This window comes from Tiliqua scincoides, chromosome 1 (genome assembly GCF_035046505.1).
Source record: "Tiliqua scincoides isolate rTilSci1 chromosome 1, rTilSci1.hap2, whole genome shotgun sequence".
Classification (NCBI taxonomy): Eukaryota; Metazoa; Chordata; class Lepidosauria; order Squamata; family Scincidae; genus Tiliqua; species Tiliqua scincoides.
Genome location: NC_089821.1, coordinates 82807819 through 82816293, shown reverse-complemented (window position 1 = coordinate 82816293; position 8475 = coordinate 82807819). Strand labels below are relative to the sequence as shown.

The following is an 8475-nucleotide window of genomic DNA, read 5'->3' as shown; positions in this document are numbered from 1 at the left end:
TATGGAAAATTCTAGAGTCCAAGCTCTGGAAATCCAGACGGAAAAGTGGAATAGGGAATAGGAAACAACATCCTGAGAATTTGAGCTTATATGCAAGTTTCTAGCTCCTATGATTGCAAAAATATATTAGAACTTAAAGTATGTGGGCAATAGCCCGTCAAAGCTAGGAAACCAAGGACTGATGGAGAATGTGTGAACTCTGTACATGACAGCTGCCCAAAGCAGCTTGTTGCATCCCTATTACTATTTTAATCACTACTGTTGCATCCCTATTTTATTTAAGGATTTTATTACAATCCCTATTACTATTTTGAGATTATTTACATACTACTTTTCAACCAAAAACATTGAGACCCCAGACCTTAGCCAACGTGTAGGTTGCACCAGCATTCTTGCGGCCTCTGCTTCATTTTACAGGCTGGTTTGGGACCATGGTTGGCAACCTTCAGTCTCGAAAGACTATGGTATAAGCCTACAGCAGCCGGTATTCCCATGCGGTCTCCCATCCAAGTACTAACCAGGCCTGACCCTGCTTAGCTTCCGAGATCAGACGAGATCGGGCATGTGCAGGGTAACAGTTGGCACAACATAAAGTAGGTAAGTTTCATTTGCCTAGTCCACTTTATCATGATCCCTGATGGGATTATCTGATTAGTCAGATATGTGCCAGTTCTTGGGCTGATTAAGATTAAGGTGCAATGAATGAAGCAGATGTACATAGCCACATTCTTCTGAGGGGGCCTGTCAGAGCTCATACAAAGCAGTCCCGAGTCATGCATGCTTTTCTTCCCTAAACATTACTAGGAGAAAGAGAAGAAAAACATGGAACTGCTGGTTTTTTTTTTTTCTGTGACATTCATCCATTTCTCATAACATGTATTTATGCCAAGGCTGATGTGACATACTGGGCCAGCCAGAAGGCGGCCCATGTCCGGCCATTTTTCATTTGTCTGCACCAGTCATCTCTTGGTAAACGCCCAGGCAGTGGGGAACAGAGCAGCCCCTGGCAACCAAGGCCTGAAACAGAGAAAAATATTTTTCACGCTGTAGCTGTCCAGCTCCTGAGCAAGCAAGAAAGGGTAGCAGGTGTGTGCATGCTCTCTCATATACATGCAGAGGGCCTGGTGATCCTGAGTTCTGACCTAAGTTATTGTTTGTCAAGTGCTGAGGCATAAGTCTTCCCTTGAATACATTCACTTTTTCTTGGTGCATTATTTAGATGATTGCCCTTGTGAAATAACAACCTTCTCTCTAACATGATCAATTCACTTTTTAAGCTTCCAAATCTTTACCATAAAAATCAGTTAAAGACTGCTGAAGTATATGAGCAGCTGATTACTTGTAATCCTGAGTGATGAATGACAGATGTCTGGAGTATTCATAGCTAAGAACATAAGAACATAAGAATATAAGAACAGCCCCACTGGATCAGGCCATAGGCCCATCTAGTCCAGCTTCCTGTATCTCACAGCGGCCCACCAAATGCCCCAGGGAGCACACCAGATAACAAGTGACCTCATCCTGGTGCCCTCCCTTGCATCTGGCATTCTGACATAACCCATTTCTAAAATCAGGAGGTTGCACATACACATCATGGCTTGTAACCCATAATGGATTTTTCCTCCAGAAACTTGTCCAATCCCCTTTTAAAGGCGTCCAGCACCACATCCTGTGGCAAGGAGTTCCACAGACCGACCACACGCTGAGTAAAGAAATATTTTCTTTTGTCTGTCCTAACCCACCCAACACTCAATTTTAGTGGATGTCCCCTGGTTCTGGTATTATGTGAGAGTGTAAAGAGCATCTCCCTATCCACTCTGTCCATCCCCTGAAATAATTTTGTATGTCTCAATCATGTCCCCCCTCAGGCGTCTCTTTTCTAGGCTGAAGAGGCCCAAACGCCATAGCCTTTCCTCATAAGGAAGGTGCCCCAACCCCGTAATCATCTTAGTCGCTCTCTTTTGCACCTTTTCCATTTCCACTATGTCTTTTTTGAGATGCGGCGACCAGAACTGGACACAATACTCCAGCTGTGGCCTTACCATAGATTTGTCAAACGGCATTATAATACTAGCCGTTTTGTTCTCAATACCCTTCCTAATGATCCCAAGCATAGAATTGGCCTTCTTCACTGCCGCCGCACATTGGGTCGACACTTTCATCGACCTGTCCACCACCACCCCAAGATCTCTCTCCTGATCTGTCACAGACAGCTCAGAACCCATCAGCCTATATCTAAAGTTTTGATTTTTTGCCCCAATGTGCATGACTTTACACTTACTGACATTGAAGCGCATCTGCCATTTTGCTGCCCATTCTGCCAGTCTGGAGAGATCCTTCTGGAGCTCCTCACAATCACTTCTGGTCTTCACCGCTCGGAAAAGTTTGGTGTCGTCTGCCAAGATGCCGAATTCACATGATTAAAGATTCCTGTCCTTGTTTGAGACTCACCTTTCACAACTGGTCCCTAGCTGAATTGTTTGGAATTCTAAAAGTAAGTGCAAGGATGAAAACTCAAAATCAAAACTGACATAGGGAAAAAAATGCAAAGTTGCCAGTTTTTCTAGTGATGTAAGCAGCATTGCTTTAATAGCCATTTGACATCAGAAATTCAACAGGTGCAACTAGCCTAGAGGTTTCCAAACTGTGTGTCGGGGCATCACAGGATGCCTACTGTCCGGCAAAGAGACCATGCTGCAACCCTGAAAACAGCTGCAGGAGGATTGGCTTGGCGGGCAGAGCTCCCACACACAGTTTTTGTGTGCTCAGACAAGCCTCCCGCCAGCCCAGAACCTCTTACTGCTGCTTGTAGGGTCTCTGCAGGCCTCTGAACCTAGAACTGAATGGTGATGACAACATCACATGACAAGAAACATGTCATCGCCCTTTACTTCCAGGTTTGAGCGCTGGGGAAGGGTGCCAGTGGCTGAGTAAGTTTGGGAAGCACTACACTTATCCATTATGCCACCTCCATGTCAGAACCAGCGGCACCTACTGAATTTATGCCTGTTGAGCAAGTTTATGCAGCTATGAATGACACTTTCTGGATCTCAATTTAAGAAGTGATTATGACCTTCTCATTGGAAAGTCAATAGAAAACATTCTTGAACTGGATCTAATTTCAGTTCCAGAGAAGGATCAACTACATGAGGCCTGAGCTTCTTAAATGTTACTTTGAACAACTAGAGACCAGACACACATATACACTTTGTCCTACATCCCAGAATCTGCCAACCATCAACACCTCTATACTTTCTTGGCCCTTTGCCATCCATAGATCTGCCTTTCTAGTGTAGTAGGAACAGACCATTAATATACTTCCACTTCAAGGACCTTGCCCTGCTTTTCTACTCATGTGAGGTTTTGCTCCTATGACTTTTGCAACAAATGAAAGGCAGCTGATTTTTATTATGTGTCTTAACAGATGGGTACAAGAACTGAAGACAAAGGAAGAGAAGCAACTCTCTAGTGAAAGGAGTCATGATGATAATATTCTAATTCATATTTCAACCAGCAGAACATGATTGTAGAGAAGTGGTTGTTAATAATTCCCTGATTACTTTTAAATAATATTTAAAGCCAAGTAAGTCTTGCAGAGAAGCCTTTCAAAGGCTTTTCTAGACATCTCATGATTGACATTAGCAGAGCAATATTCAAATGGTAGTGTAAAACACTACCACTATATAATACTATATATTAAATGCATATATATATGTGTATAACAACCCAGTCCATATATATATATGCATATATATGTGTATAACAACCCATATAAATGCATATATATGTGTATAACAACCAAATGCATATATATGTGTATAACAACAACAACTGGGCTGTCATATGGAAGGGTTTACGACAGCGGAACAGAGTTCCACTGTCATAAAATGGCTGCTGATGGAGCATGACGGGGCATGACGAAGGTGGGATAAGTATATACAGGTATGTGGCAGGAGGTCTGGTCTAGAGGGTAGAGCCTCCATTTGCCTGAAGATAACATCCACAAGGTCGCCAGTTCGAGGCCACCGGCACCCTGCGACCTTGAAGCAGCTGACAAGCTGAAGCTGAGCTATTCCATCTGCTCTGAGCGTGGGAGGATGGAGGCCAGAATGTGAAGCCAGATCAGAGTGAAACATCTGGACTGTTGTGGTTCTTGAAAGATAGAACCTTCTTTCAATTGTAAAAATCCCTACGGGGATTTAATCAGCCTGCCTATGTAAACCGCCTTGAATAAAGTCTTGAATAAAGACCAAGAAAGGCGGTATATAAATACCTGTATGATGATGATGATGATGATGATGATGAGATGATGATGATGATGTGAAAATGTCAAAATTTTTATTCCAGAGCAGGGGTCTTGATAGGGATTTGGACTAATAATACAAACACATTCCTGAGTGAATAATGGGATCACGAACATCTCCTTGGCATGCAGCAGGAGTTTCCTGGCCTTGACTGAATAAGATGTGGCCTTCCAGGAAGGCACAAAGGCTTAATTGCATTTGAATCAAAAAGATACCTGAAGGGACAAAAGGTATGGTAGGGTGTGGGCAGCACCCATGCATAGGTTGTTGGCGGGAGAGACAGCCTGGAGAAGGAATCTGAAAATCTATCCAAGTGGCCTAGCAGCTGGACAGTTAGGCTTAATATTTATTTATTTATTTATTTATTTATTTATTTATTTATTTATTTATTTATTTGGAACTGGAAGACATATACTTGCAATCAAGATTATGCCAAAGTGGAGAGCTCAAATTTGCAAAAGCTTAGAGGAAGGTGGCTCACAGATGTCCCACAGTGCTACAGCTTTCCACTCTGATCAATGGCCATTCGTTAGCATGATCCTTTTTAGAGGGAGTCATGCCTCACCCCTTCCAGGTTGTCCTGGCTGACTCTCGGGAATATCAGCAAAGGAACAAGGTAGGAGAGACTGTGCATGTTTTGGAAACGGGGACATTGGGAACAGTACATTTGTGCATATTCTTTGGATGCTAGAGTGTGTGTTGGCATCCTTCAGTCTTGGAAGACTATGGTGTCACGCTCTGAATGGTGGTTCTGGAACAGAGTGTCCTCTCCAGAGCGCGAAGCCTGGGTAAAGTAGGTATGGAGGATAGGCTGTTACCCATGCAGCAAATCCCCCCTCTCCACATTGCTGAAATGGTCCAATGGAAAGGCAGAGGCCAATATGGTTGGTTCCAGCGGCATCGCAGGAGTTGCCAGAACGTGACTGTGTTCAGCCATGAACTGCCTCAGGGACTCCGGCTCCAGATTTTGCCTCGAGGTTGACTCCTGAAGCCTTTTCCATAACTGGATGTAGCCACAAGGCAGTGGAGGTTTGGGATCAGAGTTTTCCTTTTCTCAGATGAGCTGCCATCCCAGGCTATCGAGTCCCATCTACCCGGTGGCTGTTTAGTCGCCTCTTATGATAAGTACAGCCAAACTGAGGGCCTATTCTTATCCCCAGCCCCCAGGGGGATAAGAAGAACCATGTTTCAGCCATGAGAACAGCTGTACGGGGGCCCAGCGATGGCGGCAAACCCGTAGTAGTTACTGGCCGCGGCACCATCTTGGCATCTTGGATGCTAGCATAGACAGAAAAATAAGAGCATGATATAGAATGGAGCTAAGTACCCTGTTCTGCACTGAATATATATGTGCATGAGTGTGTGGATGAAAATAAGCAGTTAATTTGCAGAAAGTAATCAACATAATTTGCATATCATGTTAATAAGCAGGGTGAACCAAGCAACAGTTGATGGATATGTTGAATATATGCTAGGATATTTTCATTTGGAACCAAAGAGTTCCTAATTCTCTGTACTTAAAGCATTTTTTCCAGAAAATTCAAAACACACTGGATAGCCCCTCCACACACACACACACACACACACACACACACACACACACACACACACACACACACACACAAATAGTGCTTCTGCTGTTGGGAGTTTCCTTCATGACCAGAAGCCCCCTCTAAGAGTAGAATAAGCAATAATATTCACTGACTATTTGCCAAAAGTCAATATCAGTATTTGACATATGAAGTTTTGCTGTGTCAGTCAGTATTTGGCAGTATTTAACAGCCAAAATGCACACTTGAATTCACACTGATAGTATCTAACCTGCAGTGGTACATATTCAAAAGTTCGTAACAAATGACAAGTGACATGCTGTTGCAATTGATATTGACAATATCACTCCGTGGAACAGTGGTTGCCAAGATGGCAACTGCTGTATCCTAGAGGTGCCAGGAAGCCTCACTCCAGGAAGCTATTTTGCAGGCACAGACTTGAGAACCTCCATGTCGGGCTTTTCAGACTGACTCGGAGTATAGGATCTGGCAAAGGAGGCCTCCACCAGTCCTACCCCCCACCCAGGCCAGTTCCTCCCCCTGTCCCACCCTCCCCTTGCCCTGGAATTCCTCCCCCCACCTTGAAAGCTCAAACCACCACCTAGTGGTCTTACCTTCCTCCACACAGCATCATTCCAGCGCTGAGCCTAGTGCCGATGCTCCGTCCTCCAAGAGTACTGTAAATGTGCTTAAGGTAAGTTTATGACACCTAGAGCCAAAGGTTCTTGGACAAATGACAAAAAGATCATCAGTTCAGCATGCAGTATCCATCAAACATGTGAAGAGAGCATTTTTTTTTTTTTGAAAGGCATAGAAAATAAGAGCAAAACCATTACAATGTTGCCTAGGTTTTGTTCTACAGCAGGGGTGCCCAAACCCCAGCCCTGGGGCCACTTGTGGCCCTCCAGGACTCCCAATGCAGCCCTCAGGAAGCCCCCAGTCTCCAATGAGACTCTGGCCCTCTGGAGACTTGCTGGAGCCCGCACTGGCCGGACGCAACTTCTCTCAGCGTGTGGGCGACTGTTTGACCTCTCATGTGAGCTGTGGGATGAGGGCTCCTTCCACTGCTTGCTGTTTCATGTCTGTGATGCAGTAGCGGCAGCAAAGGAAAGGCCAACCTTGCTTTGTGCAAGGCCTTTTATAAGCCTTGAGCAATTGCAAGACCTTCATTCATTCATATACGTTCATCTTTAATATATTCATTTATGTAAACATGTAAAATATATTCAAATTTTAAATATAAATTAATTCTTTTTTTTCCCTGGCCCCCAATGCAGTGTCAGAGAGATGATGTGGCCCTCCTGCCAAAAACTTTGGACACCCCTGTTCTACAGGATCTTCTGATTTTAAGGAGTTAGTTTTTGCTTCTGGTCATGCTCTGCTTATGTATTTGTAAATAAGTGGAATAACACAAAAGACCTCACAGTTTTCTAGCATTTTCTCTTCCAAAAGGAACTAACCCAGGCCGAGGTGATCTGGGAACAACTTATGATTTAAGAAAGTGCATAACAATAAAACATATAATTATATTATATGCTGTAAGGTACAAAGAAGTTAAATTTGTACCAAGAGAAAAGTAAAAGGATAGTGGCAGACAAAGAAAATAATAACTTCTGTCCTCTGCTAACAACAGATGAATACGAACAGGCAGGACAGTGAGCAAGTACGGAAACAACGGAAAATCCTGGCCTCCACCCAGTGAGAATATGGGATTGTCTTCTGCCTGTGACTAAATGGTATATATACAAATGTGTGCAACGAACCCCGATTGCTGCTGTTTCTAAATAAAATAGGCTTTGGGAAGAGGCAATATTTAGCAAAGAAGTATCAAGGGCACGCTTAACCTTTTCCCTGTTCACTGGTTCTTTGTTCCAGCTGTTCCACTCAGCTGTTCCATTGCCATTGGATTCCAAATGTATATTTACTTTCATATACACATGCTTAGAGTACTTGGGGGAAAAAAGGTGTTGGGAAAAGGTGTTGGGAAAGGCCACTGTGGAGGAAAGAAACAGTGGATGGGGAAAGACATAGGCTGTCACTCCGCAGCACACCAAAAGCTGTCACTGCTCCTCCCATCAGGGGTTTGTTCCACACCTTTAAGTGTAACATGTAGTTCAGCTCAAAAAATGCAGTCTTGGGACAAACAGCCATGCAGCGGAAGTCATGGACCAAGGGAACAAGATCTCAGAAGGTGCTTGCTTGCTTCTACTCCATACTATCTTTGGTGTAGTGGACAATGCTTCTCTATCCTGTATTATCTTTGATATTTGAACAAGATCTGGGGCTTCCAGGAAGGCTTCCAGGAGCCGTTTTGAGGCTGCAATCCGATCCACACTTTCCTGGGTGTAAGCCCCATTGAACACAATAGGAGTTACTTCTGAGTAGACATGCATAGGATTGTGCCCTAAAGCAGATACTCTGATGGAGGGAGAAGTGGCATATGCACTAGGAAGGAGTCAGCTGCCAGCTGTTATGTTCTACTCAACTCACAGCCCAATCTTATCCAGTGCTAGTGCAGCGGGATCACACAGCCCATGTTGTATCCATTGCTTGTTAGGAGCAGGCTGGAAGTCTCCTTCCTTACCCCATTTTGAGCCCTAGCCTGCACAATGGGGCAACTC

At 44.1% G+C, this 8475-nt stretch overlaps 1 pseudogene; it reads right to left on the bottom strand.

The window, feature by feature from the left end:
• Positions 1 to 469: 469 nt before the first annotated feature.
• Positions 470 to 583, bottom strand: LOC136637132 (5S ribosomal RNA; annotated as a pseudogene).
• Between the last annotated feature and the right edge of the window lie 7892 nt (positions 584 to 8475).